Genomic DNA, 23,023 nt, shown 5'->3' on the forward strand with positions numbered 1-23,023 from the left:
TAACTGGATTGTTTGGTTTTATGTTATGGTAGTTTTTTTTGGCAAAATAATTATTTGAGAGGCAGAAAGAGAAAGAGAACTTCCGTCTCCTGGTTAACTTCCCAAATGCCTGCATTTTGCTGGGGTGGGGCTGAGGTCACAGCTGTGAGCTGGTAACTCAAAGCAGGTCTCCCATGTAGGTGACAGGGACCCAATTATTTGAGCCATCACCACTGCCTTGCAGGATCTGCATTAGCAGGAAGCTGGAGAACAGGTTTCAAATTCTGATGTGGGGCCGGCGCCGCGGCTCAATAGGCTAATCCTCCGCCTAGCGGCGCCGGCACACCGGGTTCTAGTCCCGGTCGGGGCGCCGGATTCTGTCCCTGTTGCCCCCCTTCCAGGCCAGCCCTCTGCTGTGGCCAGGGAGTGCAGTGGAGGATGGCCCAGGTGCTTGGGCCCTGCACCCCATGGGAGACCAGGAGAAGCACCTGGCTCCTGGCTCCTGCCATCGGATCAGCGCGGTGCGCCGGCCGCAGCGCGCCGGCCGCGGCGGCCATTGGAGGGTGAACCAACGGCAAAGGAAGACCTTTCTCTCTGTCTCTCTCTCTCACTGTCCACTCTGCCTGTCAAAAAAAATAAAAATAAAAAAAAAAAAGAAAGAAAAAAAAAAATTCTGATGTGGGCCAGGAGCATCTTAACTGCAAGGCTAAATACCAGGCCGTGGTGTGGCCTAGCATGTAAAGCTACCACCTGCAGTGCCAGCATCCCATATGGGCATCGGTTCAAGTCCTGGCTGCTCCACTTCTGATCCAGCTTTCTGCTTTGGCCTGGGAGAGTAGTGGTGGATGGCCCAAGTGCTTGGCCAGACCCTGTATCTGCATGGTAAGCCTGGGAGAAGCTCCTGGCTCCTGACTTCAGATTGGCACAGCTCCAGCCATTGAGGCCATCTGGGGAGTGAACTAGTGGGTGGAAGATATCTCCCTTCCTCCTTCCCTCTCTCCTTCCCTCCCTCCCTCCCTCCGTCTCTCTCTCCCTCTCTCTCTCTCTCCCTTTGTCTGTAACTCTCTCAAATAAATAAAATCTTAAAAAAAAAAAAAAGGCTAAATACCCACCCCACTTATTGCAGTTTTTGAGTTCCTTATATATTATGGATATTAATTCTTTTTCAGATGCCTAGTTTGAAAATATTTTATCTCATTCTGTTGGATGTATCTTCATTTTCTTTCTTTTTATTTATTTATTTATTTGAAAAGCAGACTTACAGAGAGGCAGAAAAGAGAGAGAACTCTTCCGTCTACTGGATCACTCCCCTAGATGGCCACAATGGCCAGAGCTAGGCTGATCCAAAGCCAGAAGCCAGGAGCTTCTTTCATGTCTCCCACATGGGTGCAGGGGCCCAAGGATTAGGGTCATCTTTTGCTGCTCTCCCAGGCCATAGCAGAGAGCTGGATGGGAAGTAGAGCAGCCAGGACTCAAACTGGCACCCATATGGGATACTGGCAATGCAGGTGGTGGCTTTACCTGCTACACCACAGCACCGGCCACTGTTTATTTCTTTTACTGTGCAGAGCCTTCTTCGTTTGATAGAATCCCATTTGTCTATTTTTGCTTTTGTTGCCTGTGCTTTTGGTGTCTTACCTAAAAAATCAGGGCCCATGCAAATATCTTGAAATGTTTCACTTACGTTTTCTTCTAGTAGTTTCATAGTTTCAGATCTTATATTTAGATATTTGATCTATTTTGAGTTTTGGTTTTGTTTTTTTTTATAGAATGAGAGCTAAGAGATTAAATCTTCTGCATATGGACATCCTGTTCCCCCAGAACCATTTATCGAAGAGACTGTCCTTCCCCCAGTGTATGTTTTTGTATCTATGTCAAAAATCAGGGGCCGGAGCTGTGGTATAGTAGGCTATGCCTCTGCCTGCAGTGCTGGCGTCCCACATGGGCACTGGTTCCAGTCCCAACTTACATACCGTATTTAAAATATTAGAGCTGGGGCTGGTGTGTGGCTCACTTGGTTAATCCTCTGCCTGTGGCACCGGCATCCCATATGGGCACCAGTATCACAGTATCACAGTATTCACAGTATCACAGCTCTGGCTCCTAGGCTTTCTCTCCTTTGGCATGCTCAAGCCCCTCTGACTCCACTAACCTAATAGTCCCTCTTCTTGTTATCCCATAAGAGAGCTTATGCTTTCTTCGTTCCTCTTAACTTTTTTTTTCCTTTTTTCCCCTTCTGTTGTGTGTTTTCAAATATCCTGTCTTTCAGTTCACTGGTTCCTTCTTCTGTTTGATCGATTGTGTTCCTGATGCCTCCTATTGTGTTTTTAATTTCACTTAGTGTACTTTTCAGTTGAAGGACTTCTGCTTGATTTTGTTTAATTACTTCCATCTCTTTGTCAGAATATTGAAGTACTTGTGTTCTTTTGAATTTCATTTAGTTTCCTTAGAACAGCTATTTTGAAATCTTCATCCAAGCTTTAGGCAATTTTAATTCCTAGATGGTTGGTTTCTGGCCCCTTATTTTGCTCTTAATTTGAGGTCATGGTTCTCTACAAGTTCTTGGTGCTTGTTGGTATACGACTTCATCTGTACATTGAAAGATTAGTAATAGTAATCTGACGTCATTTGTGGCTGTCTTTTTAGAAATTCTAAGTGGTCTTTTTAATTTTTTTCTGAGGATACAGCTAATTCTGCTATTTCAGCCCTAGATAGCACCCTAAGTTGCTGTTTGGCCCTGGGAAACTGTTTATGTGTTTTTGCTGATTCAGTATTAAGATATTCCCCAAACTCAAATTGTCCCAAATCAGCTATTGATGTGTTGTTCAGTATGAACTAGGAAAGTGCCTAAAATGTGTAGCCTGTCCCTACAAGCCTCTTCCTGGTCCTGCGGTAAGTTCTTTTTGTCCTGTGTTCATGAATGCCACAACGCTACCTCATATCCAGAGCTGCCAGCCCACCAAGATCAGTGCAGCCTGGGGAGAGGTCTAAACTCACCGTGCTGTGGTCTGTCTGCTGCTGAGCTGGCTCTTTACCCAATGCCACACCCATTATCCACTAGTGATGTTGGTTGGGGTATGTGACTGCTCACCTGGGACCATGGAACTCTGCAGGGTACTGAAGCAGGCCCAAAGGCTCTGTCTGCAGGCATTATTCTAGAGACAGGGACCATTAGGAGCCACTCAATGCTGGGTTTTATCAGCCTGGCACTGAGTTCCAAAACAGCCTTGTGATTCCTTCTGTCTGCCCAAGGTTGCAGGAGGGGTGATAGAGGTAACCCTTCAGCTACTCAGGCAGGCTTTTGGTGGGTCACATCTAGGTCTCACAGTCACAAGGCCCTAGGTGGCCTTTGGGGTGCACAACATGCCCTCAAGAGGCTGATGGTGATATACATCAAAACAAATCTGTCTCACCAGTGTGCAGGGCTCCCCTGATATTGAGGCTAGTCCAGAGACTGACAGAAGATACTTGCCTCAGGATGGAAACTAACAGAATTTGCCCAGCATTGGGCTTTCCCAGCCCAGCACAGACTCCCGCATCATGATCCTGTGGCCCCTTGCTGTCTGTCCAAGGCCAGAGGAGAGAGTTAAAGGCAGCCTTCTGGTCACCCAGACTCGCACCAGTTTGGCCACATCTGTATCCCACAGTCACACTCCCTACAAAGTCCTGGGGCCATCTACTAAGCCTACCCACAGTTGGCAGTGACAGATGCCAAGATGAGTCCACCCCCACAGAACACAGGTGCTAGGCAAGTCTACAGGCTCAGTCTTGAACCTGGGTCAAGGATCTAGTGGCCTTTGGGCTCTATCAGATTCTGGATCTTGATGTGGTAAGCCTGGCTCTGAGCTCCCTAGCATGGCTCTGAGCTCCCTAGCATAGCCCTAAGCTGCCTCTCCTGGCTTCTCTGTGTGGCTGGAGTTTTGCCTTCTGCTGGCAGTTGTGGGAGAGGTGGCAGAGGTTGCCTGGCTTTGGAAGCTCAAAATATTCACTCTACAGGTATGGGCCTACGGACCAGGTTGGAGGGGCTCCATCCAACTAAATTTTTCCCAGTGGGCCTGGCACTGTGATTCAGTTCACTTTCCCTCTCCCAAGCAGGAGACCTCTCTTTGCCTTGCTCCTTGGAGCTGGGGGAAGGGTGACACAGGTAACTCCCTCTTTATCCCTTTCTTTGATGTGACTTTTCTTTTGATTGTAACAAAATGAGACCCTCTGGTCTCTTACTTGACTTCTGTAACTCTTGTGAAGGTGAGTTAGTGTGTATAGCTTTTCACATTGGTGTCTCTGTGGGGAGGTGGTCGTTGGAGCCTCTCACTCAGTTTTCATAATGGTTGTATCTTTCTTTTGCTTCTATATGTGGGACTGTCTTAAGCATCTTTTGTAAGGCTGGTCTGTCTGATGAGTTCTCTCAGCTGCTGGTTGTTTTGGAAAACATTTATTACTCCTTCAGTTATGAAAGATAACTTTACTGGGTAAAGTATTCTTGGTTGGCAGTTATTTTCTTTGAAGACTTAAAATATATCATTCCATTCTCTCCTGGCCTGCTGTTAATCTAATGAAGGTTAACTTAAGGAAAAGTGACCTGGTGCTTTTCCCTTACATGACTAAACCAGCGCATTGGACTAACACTCACTTTGCTATGGGCTGCATGGTACTGAGGTGGGCTTGTAGTCTGAGGCTGCTGCAACCAATCACAGTTGATACTCGCCAAGATAGAAGTCCAATTTACTGGGGCCACGTGTCTCCACTTAGAACCAGGGCAGATCCAGAGGCTCTGTCTGCAGCCACTGACCAGGGACAGTGATGATTTTCAGGAGATTCAAGACACAGCCCTGTGCTCACTTTTCCCAAGTGGTTGGAGTTCTGCTCCACTGCGTTATCTGTTGGAGGTTGGAGGAAGGATGGTACATGTGGACCCTTGGCCAAAGGTTCTGGCCTGGAGCCAGAGGACCTGGGGGCCTGTGTGACTCTAGGTTTCACCTTAGCAAGCCTGGTACTGGGTTTCAAATCTAAGATCTGACCTTTATTCCCTCCACTCCCCCAGTGCTGTGCTACCTGGAGCTGGTAGACAGGTAACTCAACAACTCTACTTCCTGCCTTCTTCATTGCATCTCTTTTATTATTGGATTAAAACTAGGCACTGTGGTCTCTTACCCGACTTACTTGGTTCTTGTGAAGGTGACTTGATGCCTGAACAGTTGTTAAATTTTTTGTCTCCATAGGGAAAGTGCTGGCGCAGCTTACTCAGCTACCATCTTGCTCCACCTCTCTACTTGAACAATTTGGGGGGTTTTATCTTGACTTTTAATAATGTTTCTGAGTGTGTCTCTTTATATAATTTTTGATGGTTGCTGTGGGTATTACAATATACATTTGTGACTTACTACAATCTGCTGTTAACAGCATTTTGCCACTGTGAATGAAATGTGGAAATCTTACTTCCATCTAGGCCTCTTTATCTTTCCCTTTTTAAATATAACTGTTTTGGGCCGGTGCCGCAGCTCACTAGGCTAATCCTCTGCCTTGCGGGGCCGGCACACCGGGTTCTAGTCCCGGTTGGGGCACTGGATTCTGTCCCGGTTGCCCCTCTTCCAGGCCAGCTCTCTGCTGTGGCCTGGGAGTGCAGTGGGGGATGGCCCAAGTACTTGGGCCCTGCACCCCATGGGAGACCAGAATAAGTACCTGGCTCCTGCCATCGGATCAGCGCGGGGCGCCGGCTGCAGCGCACTGGCCGTGGAGGCCATTGGAGGGTGAACCAACGGCAAAGGAAGACCTTTCTCTCTGTCTCTCTCTCTCACTGTCCACACTGCCTGTCAAATATATATATATATATACATATATATATATATATATATAAAACTGTTTTGATTGTCAGATTGTGTTATGATTTTTCAGTCATCAAATATACCCATATCTCTGCTCTTTCCATTGTTCTTTATTCCTTCCTGATGCTCCAGAATTTTTTTTTAAAGATTTATTTATTTATTTAAAGAGTTACACAGAGAGAGAAGGAGATGCAGAGAGAGAGAGGTCTTCCCTCCACTGGTTTACTCCCCAGTTGGCCACAACAGCTGGAGCTGCGCTAATCCAAAGCCAGGAGCCAGGAGCTTCTTCTGGGTCTCCCAAGTGGGTACAGGGGACCAAGGACTTGGGCCATCTTCTACTGCTTTCGCAGGCCATAGCAGAGAGCTGGATTGGAAGTGGAGCAACTGGGTCTCGAACCAGCTCCCATATGGGATGCCAGCACTGCAAGTGTCGGCTTTACCCACGATGCCACAACGCCAGCCCCATAATTTCTTCTTTTATCATTTCTGTTTTGTTTGAAGAACTTCCTCTAACCATTATCTTAAAGAGAAGTCTTCTACGGACACATTCTGTTAGCTCTCCTTCAGCTGACAATGTCTTCCCCTCCAATACTGAAGTACAGTGTCACCAGATAGAGAATTCCTGTTTGACAGTTATTTTACTTCAGTGTTGAAAATATTGTGCCAATTCCTTCTGCCCTCCATGGATTCAGAAATCTGTTGTCCCTGGAATTGGTGATCTCTTACAGGTAATGTGTTGTGGGTTTTTTTTTTTTTTTTTCTGTTTTCAAGAGGTTTTTGTCTTTAACTTTTAGAATTTAATTATGATGTTTCTTGATGTCAGTTTTGTTTTTAACTTATTTGGGGTTTGTTCAGTTTTACACATCTAGGTTTATGCCTTTTACCAAATTTAGGAAATTTTTAGCCATTATCTTTTTTAAAAAAGATTTATTTATTTATTTAAATAGCAGAGTTACAGAGAGGCTGAACCAGAGAGAGAGAGAGAGAGAGAGAGAGAGAGAGAGAGGGAGGGAGGGAGGGAGGGAGAGAAAGATCCTCCATCCACTGGTTCACTCCCCAGATGGCCCCAATGGTCAGAGCTGTGCTGATCTGAAGCCAGAGCTTCTTCCAGGTCTCCCACATGGGCACAGGGGCCCAAGCACTTGGGCCATCTTCCACTGTTTTCCCAGGCCATAGCAGCGAGCTGGATAGGAAGTGGTGCAGCCAGGACTCCCACCAGCACTCATGGGATGCCGGCACTGCAGGCGGTGGCTTTATCTGCTATGCCACACCACTGACCCCTATTGTCTTTTAAATTAAAAAATATTATGTATTTATTTGAAAGACAGAAAGCTCTCATCCACTGTTATACTCCTAAAACCAGCAGTAGCAAAGGGCCCAAAGCTGGGAGCCAGGAACTCAATCCCTCTCTCTTGTGTGGGTGACAGGAATCCAACTACTTGAACCATCACCACTTCTGTCTAGAGCCAGCTCTAGCAGGAAGGTGAAATCCAGTGCTGCAACTAAGGATTAAACCCAGGTACTCTGCTGTGGGAAGCAGGCATCCTAACCGGTGACTCAACCATCAGCCAAAGTGCTGGTCCCCGTTACCTTTTTTTTTTTTTTTTTTTTAAGATTTTTAAGAGTCAAAAGGATCACATAAACAAGACTAGTGTCTGCAAATACTAACTGATAGAATAAAAAAGGGAGAGAACAATCCAACATGAGAAGCGGGATACACAGCAGACTCATAGAATGGCAGATGTCCTAAACAGCACTCTGGCCTCAGAATCAACCCTTAAGGCATTCAGATCTGGCTGAAGAGCCCATGAGAGTATTTTAGGCATAGAAAGCCAAGACACTGTGGGGAAAAACAAAACAAAACAAAACAAAACAAAAAACACCTAAATGAAAGATCTCTGCAAGTGAGATCCCAGTGGAAAGAACAGGTTGTCAAAGAAGGAGGTACCTTTCTCTGAAGGGAGGAGAGAACTTCCACTTTGACTATGACCTTGTCTAAATAAGATCTGAGTTGGCGAACTCAAAAGGCCTCCATAGCCTTGGCAACTCATGACAAGAGCATAGGGTGATTACTGACGCCATAAACAAGAGTGTCAATTTGTTAAGTCAACAACAGGAGACACTGTGTACTTACTTATTCCTCATGTAGGATCTCTGTCCTTAATGTGCTGTACATTGTGATTTAATGCTATAACTAGTACTGAAACAGTATTTTACACTTTGTGTTTCTGTGTGGGTGCAAACTGTTGAAATCTTTACTTGATATATGCTAAATTGATCTTCTGTATATAAAGATAAATGAAAATGAATCTTGATGTGAATAGAAGGGGAGAGGGAGCAGGAGAGGGGAGGGTTGCGAGTGGAAGGGAAGTTATGGGGGGAAAGCCATTGTAATCCATAAGCTGTACTTTGGAAATTTATGTTCATTAAATAAAAGTTTAAAAAAAAAGGTTTTTTTTGACAGGCAGAGTAGACGGAGAGAGAGACAGAGAGAAAGGTCTTCCTTTTCCGTTGGTTTACCCCGCAATGGCCACTGCAGCCGGTGCACTGCACTGATCCAAAGCCAGGAGCCAGGTGCCTCTCCTGGTCTCCCATGCAGGTGCAGGGCCCAAGCACTTGGGCCATCCTCCACTGCACTCCCGGGCCATGGCAGAGAGCTGGACTGGAAGAGGAGCAACCTGGACAGAATCCGGCGCCCATAAGATTTTATTTATTTACTTGAGAGGTAGAGTTACAGACAATGAGAGGGAGAGACAGAGAGAAAGGTCTTCCTTCCATTGGTTCACTACCCAGATGGCCACAATGGCTGGAGCTGTGCCTATCCAAAGCCAGGAGCCAGGAGACTCCTCTGGGTCTCCCATGCAGGGGCAGGGGCCCAAGCACTCGGGCCATCCTGCACTGCCATCCCAAGCCATAGCAGAGAGCTGGATTGGAAGTGGGGCAGCCAGGACTAGAACCAGCACCCATATGGGATGCTGGCACCGCAGGCGGAGGATTAACCTAGTGCACCACAGCGCCGGCCCTCCGTTGTCTTTTTTACTGTTTTAGTCCCTCTCTTTTTCTCCTTTCCTTCTGGGACTCTGGTGACAATGTTGGGCCTTTCATTATTGTCTCATAAGTGCCGAGGCTCTGTTGATTGGTTTTCAGTCCATTTTCTCTCTTTTGTCCATATTGGGTAAGTTCTATTGATCCAGCCTTAAGTTCACTAATTCTGTTCCCTGTCATTTCCACCCAAGTCCAACTGGCAAGTTTTAAATTTTTTGTTGTTGTCTTTCAATTCTAAAACTTCTAAAACTTTCTTTTTTCTTTGATGAGGTTTTATACTTTTTTCATTTGTTTCTAAAGAATTTGTAATTTTGAAGCATTTTTATGATTGGCTACTTTTAAATCCTTATAAGCTAATTCTAACATCAGATTTATCTTGGTGTCTTTAATTGTGTTTTCTTATTCAAGTTGTGATTTTCCTAATTCTTTGATGTTGAGTGATTTTTTAAATTCTATTTTGGATACTTTGCTTATTATGTCTTTAAAAAAAAGACTCATTTATTTATTTGAAAGTCAGAGTTATACAGAGAGAGAAGGAGAGGCAGAGAGAGAGGTCTTCCATCCACTGGTTCAATCCCCAGTTGGCCACAACATTTGGAGCTGTGCTGATCCAAAGCGAGGAGCCAGGAGCTTTTTCCGGGTATCCCATGTGGGTGCAGGGGCCCAAAGACTTGGGCCATCTTCTGTTATCCCAGGCCATAGCAGAGAGCTGGATTGGATGTGGAGCAGCCAGGACTCGAACCAGCACCCACATGGGATGCCGGCACTGCAGGCGGAGGCTTAACCCACTGCACCACAGCGCCGGCCCCACCTGTTATATCTTGACATTCTGGGTCCTATTTAAATCTTCTGTTTTAGTAGACGTTCTCCTTATTTAGCTTTAGCACACAGGTTGGAATCTACTTTTGTGGTTCCAGGGACAATTTACTTTTCAGTGCCTCCAGTACTGTTTTTGATCTGCTTTGTTCATCCATTGCTGGTGGGGTTCCCCACTGGTCCTTGTTGATGCTGCCTTGAGGTGGGTAAGGAATTTTCCCAGGCCGTGCTGCCTGGAACCTCTAGGTAGACAGTCTTTGTCCTGCTGGAATAGAAAGAAAGTATTTCGTGGGGGTCATATAGAGAGGAAGAATGTTTCCCTAGACCACTTTGTTGTCAGTAGGTTCCTGAGCTCCCTACCCCCTAGTTGGCAGCTGGCCTAGTATTGTCGGTGGGATTCCGGTTCATTTAGTCCTGGCGTCTTCTGTAGCACTACTTTCTTCTGTGGAACGGGGAGTGAGGGGGAAGGGATCATGGGATGCCCTGATGCTGTGTTGTTCTAGATCTGGGGTCCCAACCCATTCACCTTCCTTTTTTGCAGCACGCAGACTTCTCTTTTGTTTTCTTCTTGTGTATTTTATAGTGGTGAATGCCAGGAGGTGGGGGACAGATGGGTTCACACCATCTTTTCTGCACTGTGACTGTTCTATTTTACCTTCACCTTTGGGATAAGATTGTTTTAAATGCTAAGTATTTTAGACATCATGAAGGGGTGGCGGGTAGGGGAGGAACCATTCCAACAGCCTTGACATCTGAAAGGTTTTTTTTTTTTTTTTTTTTTACTGCACAGACCCATGGGCCTGGGCCTGGTTAGCTGCCCAGTACAGGCTGTTATTCATCTGTCTTCCGCTTGCTTGGCTGGTGATGTCAGTCCTTCGTGTCTGCTTTAAAGGCAAGCTTTTCTTGTTGTTCTTATGCTCGTTGAATAATGCAGTGGTTTGCCATACTTGTAGCATGATTAAAACAGCTGAACTGTCACCTTTGTAGACAAGCCTTTTCTTAGCCTGTTCATTTGGTCAGTAATGTCTCCCTGGTTGTAAGGATTTTACGTTACCATGCAAATTTTATTTAATTGTTACTTAATTATGATATATTTACTTTCTATGTGAGCATTTCTGTTTCAGAACTGGAAAGCAATGACCCAAGTTTTTTTCACAAATTAGTGTGAAGAAAGTTTTGACATTTTCCACATGCGAATGACGAATTTGAGGTCATCTCAGTTCTTCCGCAGTAAATATGCCATTAAAAAAAATCAGGGTGAGAAATCCTTTATGTTGGAAGCCAGGGGTCATTTTGTATAGTTTACAATAATAGTTTTGCACAAATAATTTCAGGTTAAAATTGCATAGTATGTATTCCCACCCATTTCCTTTATTGGCTGTGACACACAGGAATTACGCCCATTGCTTGACTAACCTTTCTGACCTTTTGTTACTTGGCTATAAATTGACTTGGGTCTTTTGCAAAAACACTGTCGGGGGGAAAATCTTTTTGTTAGAACCCAGCCAATTCCTGCTTCAGCGCAGAACAGTTTGTTCTTCTGAAGAAACGAGCCAGTCCAGTGAACAGAAAAACATAGCCATAAACTGGCATCGCCAAAAGCTGCAGAAGCAATTGCCCATGTTCATTCCACAGAGCAAGGAACTGTATAACAGAATGAAGCTTTGGGAAGAGAATTATAGTTCTGAGCTCCACAGGCTTTAGATAAATGTAATCAACTCATTAGAATGAATTGTAACCACATTTAAAGGGTTTCTTCTCCTGAGCTCTGGCAGTCACCAACACGTCAACATTTTAGGTGGGAGTATGATAGAATGCTCCCTCTGCCTGCTCTCCTAGCCCTCTCAGACTGTGTTGGAGCATGTATCACCTGAGTTTCTCACTGAGCTGCAAGCTGCTTCTGTCCCATGTCGTAGGCATTTCCTGAGGGACTGCCCTGGGCATGGCTTTTGGTCTACCCTCCAAAGAAGACATTTTTGGGTTAATGAATTGCATAGATACATGAAAAATCATTGCATGAGAGTGTGGGAGGTACAATAGTAGACAAATGAAGGGGCCAGCATTGTGGCACAGTGGGTTAGGCTGCCAGTTACATTGCTAGAATCCCTTATCTGAGTGCTGCTCTAATTCTGATCCAGCTCCCTGCTAATGTGCCTGGGAAAGCAGAGAATGATGTCCAGGTTCTTGGGCACCTGCCATCTGCTTGGGAGATACTAATGGAGGTCTTGGCTTTGGCTTGGTCCAGCTCTGGCTGTTTTGGTCCTTTGGGAACTGAACCAACAGGTGGAAGAGCTCTCTCCCTGTCTCTGCCCACCACCCATAACTCTGCCTGTTAAATAAATGACAATAATTATTTTTTTTAGAAAGAAAACCATATAAAATACAGTCCTTGGTGGACAGAATCACAGAAGTGAAGGCCTTTGAATAGGTTTGGAGACTGTCTAGGAGTTTGCCAAATGAAGGAGAGAAGGTATCCTGGGCAAATAGAGGGGCATATGTAAAGTTGAAGACTGATGAAATGGTGTTTCAGTTCCTATACGTAAAATTATGCTTGGGTATAAAGTATAAGGAAGGAAAGGTGTAGCAGACAGTTTAACTAGAGAGGGACAGGGAGCAGACACCATATATCTCAAATACCATGTGAAACAATTTGGCAATTCTATTCTAGTCCTGGGAGTTCTGTAGAGCTTGAAGCGGGAGAATGGCACAGACAGAATTAGGGTGGAGCTAAGTGGGTTTGCAAGGAATCATGAGCTTCAAAAGGCCAGGCTGAACCAGACAAAGAATGGAGACACCAGGCTGAAGTAGGCAAAGAATGGAGACACCAGGCTGAAGCAGGGAAAGAATGGAGACACCAGACTGAAGCAGGCAGTTTGGTCTGCAGGAAGTCACTGAAGACAATGATGTGTATTCTGGAAAGGCACATATGGTTATGACGCAGAGGACCACCTGGTGAAGCCCGTGTAGACATTGCAGTCACTGCAGCAGTCCACAACAGTTTCAGGGGCCACCTTGGTGACTGTACAGTGCAGGGAGAAGGGAAGGAGGCAAGAAGCCCAAGACTTCTACTGAACTCTCAACATGACTATGAAATGTACTGTCTGGTTTAATTTCCATAGTGAACCCTCTCCATCTGCGTGCAAATGATTGCTGTTGTACAGAAGAGAGCTCAGGCCTGAGAGGTTCAATACTTCACCCAAGACACAAGTGACCTGTATTAGGAAGTTGCTGAGTCAGGGCTGGAACCTAGGTTTATCTGGGTCCAAACATAGTGACATGCCACCCTTGAATAGTACTTGTGGTTACTGAATGGCCCAGTGGTAAGCAAGTGTCATGAGATATATATATACTGTTTCTAAAAGCTCATGTCTTTAATAGTACTATGAGTATTTAGCTAATACAATCCATATTTCAAAAACCTCTTTTTCTTCTTAACCTGTTATCCTGTGAAAACATCGGATACATGATTTCATTTCTTAAAATCTCACCATTGGGGGAGGAGTGGTTTGTAGGAAGTCTCAACTAAATTGGCAAAAATAAATGAGTATACTCAAATGTAATTTTTTAATGTGCAAGTGAGTATGTATATCAAAACAACAATCTATGATTTTCAGAAGTCAAAGAACCTTTCAGGACTAACATGAATGAGTGTGGTAATTTTTAGTAAATGTGTGCTTTAAAAGGTCTCAGCACACTTGTCAGGTAACTGTTCTTGTACTTTTCTGATGTAGGGATTTACTAAACCAAAATCATCTTCAGTTAATCCCCAGGACAAATGAATGATTCCTTCTATGCAGCATTCATTTTTCAGGCATGAGGTCATAGATTCCAGGGTTAAGAATGAGGAGACAGATGGAAAAGAACAAAAACCAAACCTGGCTTCCTCTATCTCAGAAATGTATTCTTCATTAATGGATCCGCCTCTATGAGTTACCAGAGGAAAACCCTGTCCCATTTGAGACTGGGACCTCAGGTCCCAGCGTGGATGGTTATGTTGTGAGCTAATGAGGGGAAAGTACGTAAATCTTAAACAAAATCTGTATTGTTATTTAATAGCTTCCCTGCTAAAATTTGCTGGATTCTTAAGAAAAAGTTAATATCGAATATGTCCAAGCTGTTGCACATTCCCTTGCTGAAACAGAGTCAGGTGGATTATATATAGCACAGGAAAAGAAAGATGGCTCTGCCTTCCTCTAGTGGTCGCAGAGCTAGTGGGAGAAGCAGTTATGTAACTGGGTGTGCTCATTAGTTCTGCTGTAAATTCACACTGTGTGGCCTCTCAGGTCCTTGGTTCACCTCAGTGTTAACTCTTGCTTGCTTCCTCGATGATGCTGGGGCCTGTGACTGGCACATAGGATGTGTTGGAGACATGGAACCCAAAGCACATCCCATGACAGCTCAGTCTAGCAGGACAGACAGACAAGTAAGCAAGCAGAGTGAGGGGTTGGGGGCACCAGAGTTATGAGCAGGAACCTGACCACCAAGGCTAGGCTCTGATCAAACGGGGAGGCCCCTCAGTCTGTGGCCTTGACTCCCTGAGCCTTGCTCCCCTCCTTGAAAAAGAGATTATAGTGCCCACTCCATCCGCAGTTATTATGAGACTGAAAATCGAATGTGGTAACTTGTGCAATATGCCTGGTCCAGAATTAGTGCTCAGAGGACATTGTGTAAATATTCATTTCTCTGCCTTTCTCCTCTCCTCAAACCTCCAGCTCCAGCTCTACCTTGCTTTCTTTTTACTGAGAAACGTGATGGGCCCTTAGTGAACTCTGTCAATAAATCTGTCTTGAACCTTGAATCTCTCTGGTCTTCATCTACCTTCTCTATCCTTCCTGCCTCCCAGAAGTAACTACCCCCACTCCTTACTGCTTCTGCTGTGCAACAGCAATCCAAGGATGAAAGGCAAGGGAATGGGAGATGTCCTGAGAATGTAAGGATTCTACAGACACATTACAGGTCAGGATTTCTCCTGTTCGTGTCCCCTCAAATCCTCCCAAATAGGTTTGAGAATTCCTGGCTCTTGATTCCCCTATAACATTCCCTGTGTCCTCTTCTCTTGCCTCAATTTCTTTTTTTTTTTTTTTTATCTTTTATTTAATGAATATAAATTTCCAAAGTACGTCTCATGGGTTACAATGGCTTTCCCCCCCATACCGTCCCTCCCACCCACCACCCTCCCCTTTCCCACTCCCTCTCCCCTTCCATTCACATCAAGATTCATTTTCGATTATCTTAGTATACAGAAGATTAGCTTAGTATACCTTAAGTAAGGATTTCAACAGTTTGTTCCCACACAGAAACATAAAGTGAAAAATAATAGATGATTTTTTTTAAATGATGATGAAATCAGATCAGACCTATTGTCATGTTTAATCCCAGTGAGAGTCAAGTTGGGAATTGATAGTTTCTTTTCTTTTCTTTTTTTTTTTTTAACAGAAGATCAGTTTAGTGTACATTAAGTAAAGATTTCAACAGTTTGCACCCCCATAGAAACACAAAGTGAAATATACTGTTTGAGTACTCGTTATAGCATTAAGCCTCAGTGTACAGCACATTAAGGACAGAGATCCTACATGAGGAGTAAGTGCACAGTGACTCCTGTTGTTGACTTTACAAATTGACACTCCTGTTTATGGCATCAGTAATCTCCCTATGCACCAGTCATGAGTTTCCAAGGCTATGGAAGCCCCTTGAGTTCTCCGACTCTTATCTTGTTTAGACAAGGTCATAGTCAAAGTGGAGGTTCTCTCCTCCCTTCAGAGAAAGGCACCTCCCTCTTTGAAGACCTGTTCTTTCCACTGGGATCTCACTCACAGAGATCTTTTTGCCAGAGTGTCTTGGCTTTCCATGCCTGAAATACTCTCATGGGCTTTTCAGCCAGATCCGAGTGCCTTTAGGGCTGATTCTGATTGCCTCAATTTCTAGAAAAGAGAAAGAGTAAGGCTTTGTCCTTTCCAAGTTGCCTAGGTTTAGAATCTGCTCCCTCCTCATGTAGATGTTCTATCCTAGCTGGGGTTTTGCTGGGGACTCTTCAAAGGGCCCCATGGTAGGACCATGTTTGACTTCATTTGTCTTGATGTATTTAGTAGAGCCCATGTCTGAGGGAGTTGACAAGAGGATACTCAGAGCACACAACTGCTCTCTCTTCTGATTGGTTCCTGGCCTTTCTTTCTTTTTCTCTTCTCCAGCCCCTTATGCAGCCAGTCCCCAGTTTCTGGCACGTCTTCACTTAAGGCAGTGGTTCTCCAATGGGGATGGTAGATCATGTCCTCTAGGGGATATTTGGCAATGTCTGAAGACTTGATTGTTACTATGCCGAGGCAGTAGGGGAGCAGTGTGCCACTGGCATCGAATGGATAAAGGTCAGGGGTATTGCTAGTTACTCTGCAATGCACAGGACAGCCTCTAGAATGTAGAACTAGCTGATCTAAGGTATCTGTAACCAGGGGGGCTAAGAAACCCTGACTTGAAAGGGGTACTAACATGAGCCCTCTCTTTGTGTTGACCTGTCTCAGTCTATATTGAGGAGCATTTACTAACCTCAAAAAGCCCCTCCCCACTAGGTGCCTTCCCCTCTCTGAAGTCTGTCATCCCTCCCTCCAATCAGAGTTGAGCCTTCTACTATGGTTTCCAGCCTGCTGTGTCCATTCATTGCAGTACTTTTCTCCCTTTGCCTTGATAGTTCCATTTAGCTTGGTGCATTCTTCCTCTTTTGAGAGCAGAATAAGAGACTGATTTTAATGAAATCATCATTCAAGCCTTGGCACTAGGACAGTCAGTAGCACATAGTAGAGTGAATTCAGGACTTGGTGTCATGTCTAGTGTCCAACCATACTTTTCCCGCTCTGTGACAACAGACATAACTTCCCTAAACTTTGGCTTCTACCTAGGCAAGGCAGAGATAATGCCCACTTCCTAAGATTGAGTCTGTGAGGAGATGTTAGCATAGAACCTGATACATAGTAGTCATTCAGATGTGGTTCCCTGGTTCCAGATGTGGTCCTGATAATAGGTGGTAAGCTCATGGAGAAAACAGTCATTTCCCATTGCCTTGATAGTAACAAGTCTCACTCCAGGTAGCTGCCTCACCATTGCATTTCCTGAGAACAATCAGGCACCTACTAGTATTGGGCCTGTAGTTCATCCTGTTTAACACAGAAGTTCTAAAAAGTGTTGACACTTTCTCTTGATCTCATGGAAGCAGAAGGAAGTCACACACACTTCTGAACTCTCTTCTGTTGAAGATTGATGATATTTATCCCTTCTTTGGAACACTGAGACCCTAAAACCACACCCTGAAGGTTGGGAGGCCTTCCCTGACCAGAGGTAGCCAGAAATTAGCTGCTTTATAAAGGATCTGCTGAGGCGTGAGAGGATCCCGCCTCCATTCATTCCATGGCTTTTTGGCACATGGAGACAAGCACAGAGGAAGTGGTATTACATTTTGTTCAGACATTATAATGCATTTACCTTTTCCACAGTGCCAGGAAGCTAGTGGCAAAATGACTCCTTTGCCTAGGGCAAAGGCAATTTTCTTATACTTAGGGCAAGGGTCATAAAAATAAAAATATTCAATAGTGGACATACCATCTAGTATTTGTCTAGAGAATTTCCAACTTATTCTCTTCTCACATGGCCTTATCTTGAGAAGAAAGATAAGTCTATGTGCAACAGGGAAAGAGCTGATTCCATTTTTGGAAGTAGCTTTGAAAGGTTCCAAGGCCTGAAGAAATAAATGTCCTTGGTCCTCATTTCTCTCTGCAGCTAAATAATGAAGACATGGTCCATGAACAGGTCCTGGGTCAGAGGCCAGTGCACGGATAGTGGAGGAGCAATGAGACGTCAGTGTGTTGTGGCATCTCCTCACCACGTTTGCCTTCTTTGATTTCTTGTCAGACTATGAGGGTCTTCACTCTACTTCTTGGAACTTGGCTCTTTGATATACTCCCTGGTACTCTTCACCCTCCAGAAGGCTTGTGCCTGTTTTCTTTCCAGCCAGATGTGCCGTGCCTTAAGGATATAGGCTTCGGGATGTGGCTGCAACATCTATCACCCCACTGGTCGCCAGGGTTGTTTTGGCTGATCTGGCTGGCTAGGCGGATGTCCCCTTCCTCCCTCACCACTCCATGTGCGTCCCTTCCGAAGCTGCACACTGGGTTGAAGAGCACGACCTAACCCGCAGAGTAGGACCTGTCTTCTTCGGTCAGGGTATACATAGCTGCACTCCCCTGCTAGAACCTCCCCACCAGCTCTCAAGAATATGGGCTTTGGATCAGGGGTACTGGCTTTGGTGCCTGTGTGACCTGAGTCAGTTATTTCGCCATTTAAGCTTTGGCTTCCCAGTTTGGAAAATTGGGTCATTACTTAGCTCATGGGGCTATTGTGAGGAGCAAATTAAATGAGAAAATACATGTAAAGTAGTTGGCAGAGTCTGACATAGTAATTTTATTCACCACTGGTGGTAGTCGTGGTTGTACTCCCTGAGGGTAAAGATGCTGTAGTTTTGAATTATTCCTGTTTCTACTGTATTTCCTAGGACAGAGCTAGAAATCTTAGTAGCACTCAAATATTTTTTTATTTGAAATAAATGACAGATAACACATGGGCACACACATACTTGGGGATAATCTCATAATGCAATAATTTTAAACACTCTAGAGGTCATGTTTTCATTTTTTATCTATTTATTTTTTAAATATTTATTTATTTATTTATTTGAAAGTCAGAGTTACACAGAGAAGAGGCAGAGAGAGAGAGGTCTGTCATCTGCTGGTTCACTCCTCAATTGGTTGCAGCGTCTCAGAGCTGCGTTGATCCAAAGTAGGAGCTTCTTCGGGGTCCCCCACACAGGTGCAGGGGCCCAAGGACTTGGGCCACCTTCTGCTTTCCCAGGCCAAAGCAGAGAGCTGGCTAGGAAGTGGAGCAGCCAGGACTTGAACCGGTGCCCATCTGGGATGCCAGCACTGCAGGCGGTGGCTTTACCCACTACGCCACAGCACTGGCCCCAAAGTCATGTTTTTTTTTTTTTTTTAATATTTGATGTCGTTTTTAGAAATTCGATAAGTAATAGAAAGTCAAAGATAGGCCAGTCCCTGCTCTTTTCTTAAGTTTGATAGTTTGAAGGGAATCACTTCATTTGATTTTGGTATATTATCATATCCTTTTCTAAAACACACCGGTTGGCCTCATTTTTCCTGGTTTTTCTCTCATACACAGTTTCAAGACATTTTTATCATTGAGTTTCTCTCCAAGCTAATTTGTCTCTGTGTAAGCACAAACACTTGATCGTGTTAAATGATGGGAAAAAACATCACGCGAGATACATTTCTCTTGATACTGGGACCTCAGAGCCCATGCCAGGTGAAGGATGGAGCACATTCCAAGCATCCCCCTCCCCCGGGCCTCTCCTACTTCCCTGATCCTTTCCTGAGCAAACTGTTTTTGTCTTCTGGATGGAGAGGGATTAGTTCCACTATTCCCTACTCCAAAGTGGGTCTTGACTATTTAAACCCAATCAGGTAACCCCACACATGTTGTCACAATGTTTAACCCAGTAGCAGTCAGTGGTGAGGGGGCTTTAGGTCAAGGCTGAGCTTGTGACCCAGGCAAAGCCATGAAAACGTTTGCGGAGGACTCTGGGAAGAAAGCTTGTGAGTCTTCTGATAGGCCTCCGCAGTCGGTCCCCACTCTGTTCTTTTGGCTATTGTGGGGCTATGGAGCTTGGAACTGCCGTAGCCTTCTGGCCTTGATAAGGGAAGCAGTTCCTAGGACGTGGCTAATAGAGACAAAGGAAAAAGATCTTTGTTTTTATCCTAGACCAACTGAATCAAACTCAACCTAATTTAAATGATATATACATTTTAATTTTATTTAGATGACTACATTAAGGTTTAGCTTAACTTTTTAGAACCTGCGTCTGTGAGTTCTATGTACATGCAAACAGATATTGAGTATTGAGTGCTGTGGTACCAAGAACCTATACTGAGGTTCAATCCCCATGCAATAAATTTTGTTGGAAAGGAATGCTTATAATTAATGACTCTGATTTTTCCTAGTAAGCAAGAAGCTGCAGATGAAATCCTGTAATTGAAGTACTTAGTGCTGCCCATTGTGTGCATGTCACCAGTGGTGTAGCTGAGTGATGCAGCCCTGAGACCTTCCCTCAGAGGTATTAGAGACATGTACAGCAGATACTTCACAAGCCAGGGCTATTTTTTTTTTTTAAGATTTTACTTATTTATTTGAAAGGTAGAGTTACAGTGAGGAGCTTCTCCCTGGATTCCCACATGAGTGCAGGAGCCCAAGCACTTGGGCCATCTTCTACTGCTTTCCCAGGCCACAGCAGAGAGCTGGATCAGAAGAGGAGCAGCCAGGACTAGAACCGGTGCCCATATGGGATACCGGCGCTGCAGGCAGAGGATTAACCTACTGCGCCATGGTGCTGGGTCAGGGCTACTTTTATAGAAGAATACATCAGTAGGCCATTCTAGAACCCCTTCTTCAAATTTATGAAGAATACTCTGGGCCGGCGCCGCAGCTCACTAGGCTAATCCTCTGCCTGTGCCACCGGCACACTGGGTTCTAGTCCCGGTCGGGGCGCTGGATTCTGTCCTGGTTGCTCCTCTTCCAGTCCAGCTCTCTGTTGTGGCCTGAGAAGGCAGTGGAGGATGGCCCAAGTGCTTGGGCCCTGCACCCCATGGGAGACCAGGAGGAGGCACCTGGCTCCTGGCTTCGGATCAGTGCAGTGCTCCAGCCATAGTGGCCATTTTGGGGGTTAACCAAGGGAAGGAAGACCTTTCTCTCTGTCTCTGTCTCTGTCTCTCTCTGTCTCTCTCTCTCACTGTCTAACTCTGCCTGTCAAAAAAAAAAAAAAGAATACTCTGGAATCTTATGGTTAGTTAATGTTAATCATTGCTATTATGAAATACTCATGTGCCATTTTCTGATAAAGGATATTTGAATATCTATGTTTTATCTTTTCTATTTTGCCACTGATTCTTGATCAGTAATTCTCGCTCTTTTTTTTTTTTTGTGGAATACAAACAGGTTTTTTTTCCATAGAATCAACATTTTGACATTCTCCCAGCTAGGTATATCCATGCACACATGTGTACCCATGAATGCACACACCCATACACACTTGAATTTGCTGCAAGTAAAGCATTATAATAATTAAAAATTGTAACCATCTCTCAGGGAAAAGAGGCTGCTTGCTAGGTCTTCCTAGGTATGAGAAAGCTAGTTGAACTCTATTCATTCCTTTTCTACTAAATAAAGTATAGCTGAGGGGCCCGTGTTGTGGCACCATGGATTAAGCTGTAGCCTGCAAGTCAACATCTCATATAAATGCCAGTTCAAGTCCTGGCTGCTCTATTTCTGATCCAGCTCTCTGCTAATTTCCTAGGAAAGCAGCAGAAGAAAGTACTTGGGCCCCTGCCACACATGTAGGAGACTGCAGTGGAGTTCCAGGCTCCTGGCTTTGGCCTAGTGCAGCTCTGGCTATTGTGGCCATTTGGGGAGTGAACCAGCAAATGGAAGATCTCTCTCTCTCTCTCTCTCTGTTTCTTTCTCTTTTTCTGTAACTCTGCCTTTAAAATTATTAAAAAAAAGTTTTTTAAACATGCATAGCTAAATGCAAGTGAGGTTTACTACACGGACAACCTTGAACTGCTTCCCAATTTGTTTAAAACAAAACTCACCAGCTCTGGTGTTTGGTGTTAGCAGTGACAAAGGCTCACTGAGCTCTGTAGTGTCTTGGCCCTGTGGGCTGCTTCTAGATTGCCAGCTGGAAGGCCAGGCCGAGGTGGCCAGCTGGCCCCGCAGCTCTTATTCTAAGACTGTGCTGCCACTTTCTCTTGACACCGGAGTCAGAAGCAAAAGGGGCTTACTGCCAGTAACCTAAAGGACTATATTCAAGCAGTGACCTATTTTTACACTGTGATTGAGTTGGGTTTCTCTTTTCCCTCCTGAGGCAGTAATTTCACAAAGCCAGTTCCTGTTACCTCTTTGGCTCAGTTGTTTTTCAGTTTGACATATGTCACTCTGAACTGAGAACATGAATATCTGTCCCCTTTTCCCAGTTGGAAGGTGGGGTCCATTTATAAGTATATAATGGGTAGGAAAGCATGAACCAAGTGAGGATAGATGGCTTTTGAGAAAGAATAAAACCAGATGAACTAAATAGAGAAAGGTGCAGGGGTTGTAGGTCCAGAATTCTGCTCTTTCAAACCATAATCATGCGTATCAACTAATTGCTTAGCTTATCCAGTAAAATTTGCTTGAGCTGCATATGTGCTGGGTGGTAAAAGCATAGTATAAAAAGGCACAGCTCTTGCCCCAGTCCAAAACCTTTAGGAGAAGAAACTTGTACCCACAATACTGTGCAGTGTTGCCAGTTTGATAAGGGAGATGGACCCATAGCAGAGCTCCTGGATGATGTTGGCAAGGATATTCTGAGAAGGATATCAGAGGAATTCCTGCTGACATTTCCAGCCAGACTCCTGTGTGTCTGTTCTCTCTACTCCAGCTTGCTTTACCTCCATCAGACCAGTGCCTGGCCCTGTGTCAAATTATTTTTATTTTATTTGTTTGATGCTACTTGGGCATGTGCTGTATGTAACAAGTGGGGTCAGGTTTTTCAAGTGCATTTCTCATGGAGACCTCTGGGATGGGAGGGAAATGTGCTGTGTGGTTCCCTTCTCCCAAAGATGATGTACCTGGGGGCTGTGATTTTTTTTTTTTTTTTAGGCCTAGGTTTTGAGGCCTTTACACCTAAAATGATACACATTCTTGTGTCCTGTGCCTAGAAAACTCCTTCTCATTCCTGTAAGACCCATTTAAGTTTAAGGCTGGCTGTTACAGGATGTGAGTTTATTCTCATGTCCTGAGAAGACTCAGATGGTTCTCTGGTGTTTCCATTGCTCTGTGTGTGTGTGTGTGTGTGTGTGTGTGTGAGTGTGATTTTTCTCATTAACACTTAGAGTTTTGAGCTTTAATGTTCTGATTGTAACTATGTCTGTCTCCCCGCCCCTTCACTGAACTGTGAATCTCAGACAAAAGCCTGTATTTTATTCATCTAGGACATACCAGCTGCCTAGCAATGGTGAGTTATGCAAATGAAATTTGGGTGCCACATAAATGCTGTTCCTATCCAACACTAAGATGACTAAGTGTACAGAGAGATCTTTAGAAGATTCTTGATTCTTAAATTTTTGAGCTTATGGGATATCTTTGGTGCTTAAAAATAAGAGGCTAGGGGAAAAAAATCTTGGAGCATGGCCTGTTGGCATTCAAGAGACAAAGAGCCATTAGTAAGGAAGGGCTGTGTGCAGCACTGCAGAGCAGAGGTGTGTTGAAGGGAG

General features: G+C 44.6%; 1 protein-coding gene across 7 annotated transcripts in view; it reads left to right on the forward strand.

Moving 5' to 3' along the window:
• ZHX3 (zinc fingers and homeoboxes 3) overlaps positions 1-23,023 on the forward strand; it is a 121,799-nt gene that overhangs the window by 60,814 nt on the left and 37,962 nt on the right. For 3 of the 7 annotated variants that reach the window (XM_070051837.1, XM_070051836.1, XM_070051838.1), the window contains exon 3: positions 10,453-10,554. The exons of the other annotated variants lie outside the window; for them this stretch is intronic. The gene's annotated coding sequence lies outside the window, so the exon portion shown is untranslated. The remainder of the gene's footprint in view (positions 1-10,452; positions 10,555-23,023) is intronic. 7 annotated transcript variants of the gene reach the window in all.

This window comes from Oryctolagus cuniculus, chromosome 11, assembly GCF_964237555.1.
Source record: "Oryctolagus cuniculus chromosome 11, mOryCun1.1, whole genome shotgun sequence".
Lineage (NCBI taxonomy): Eukaryota > Metazoa > Chordata > Mammalia > Lagomorpha > Leporidae > Oryctolagus > Oryctolagus cuniculus.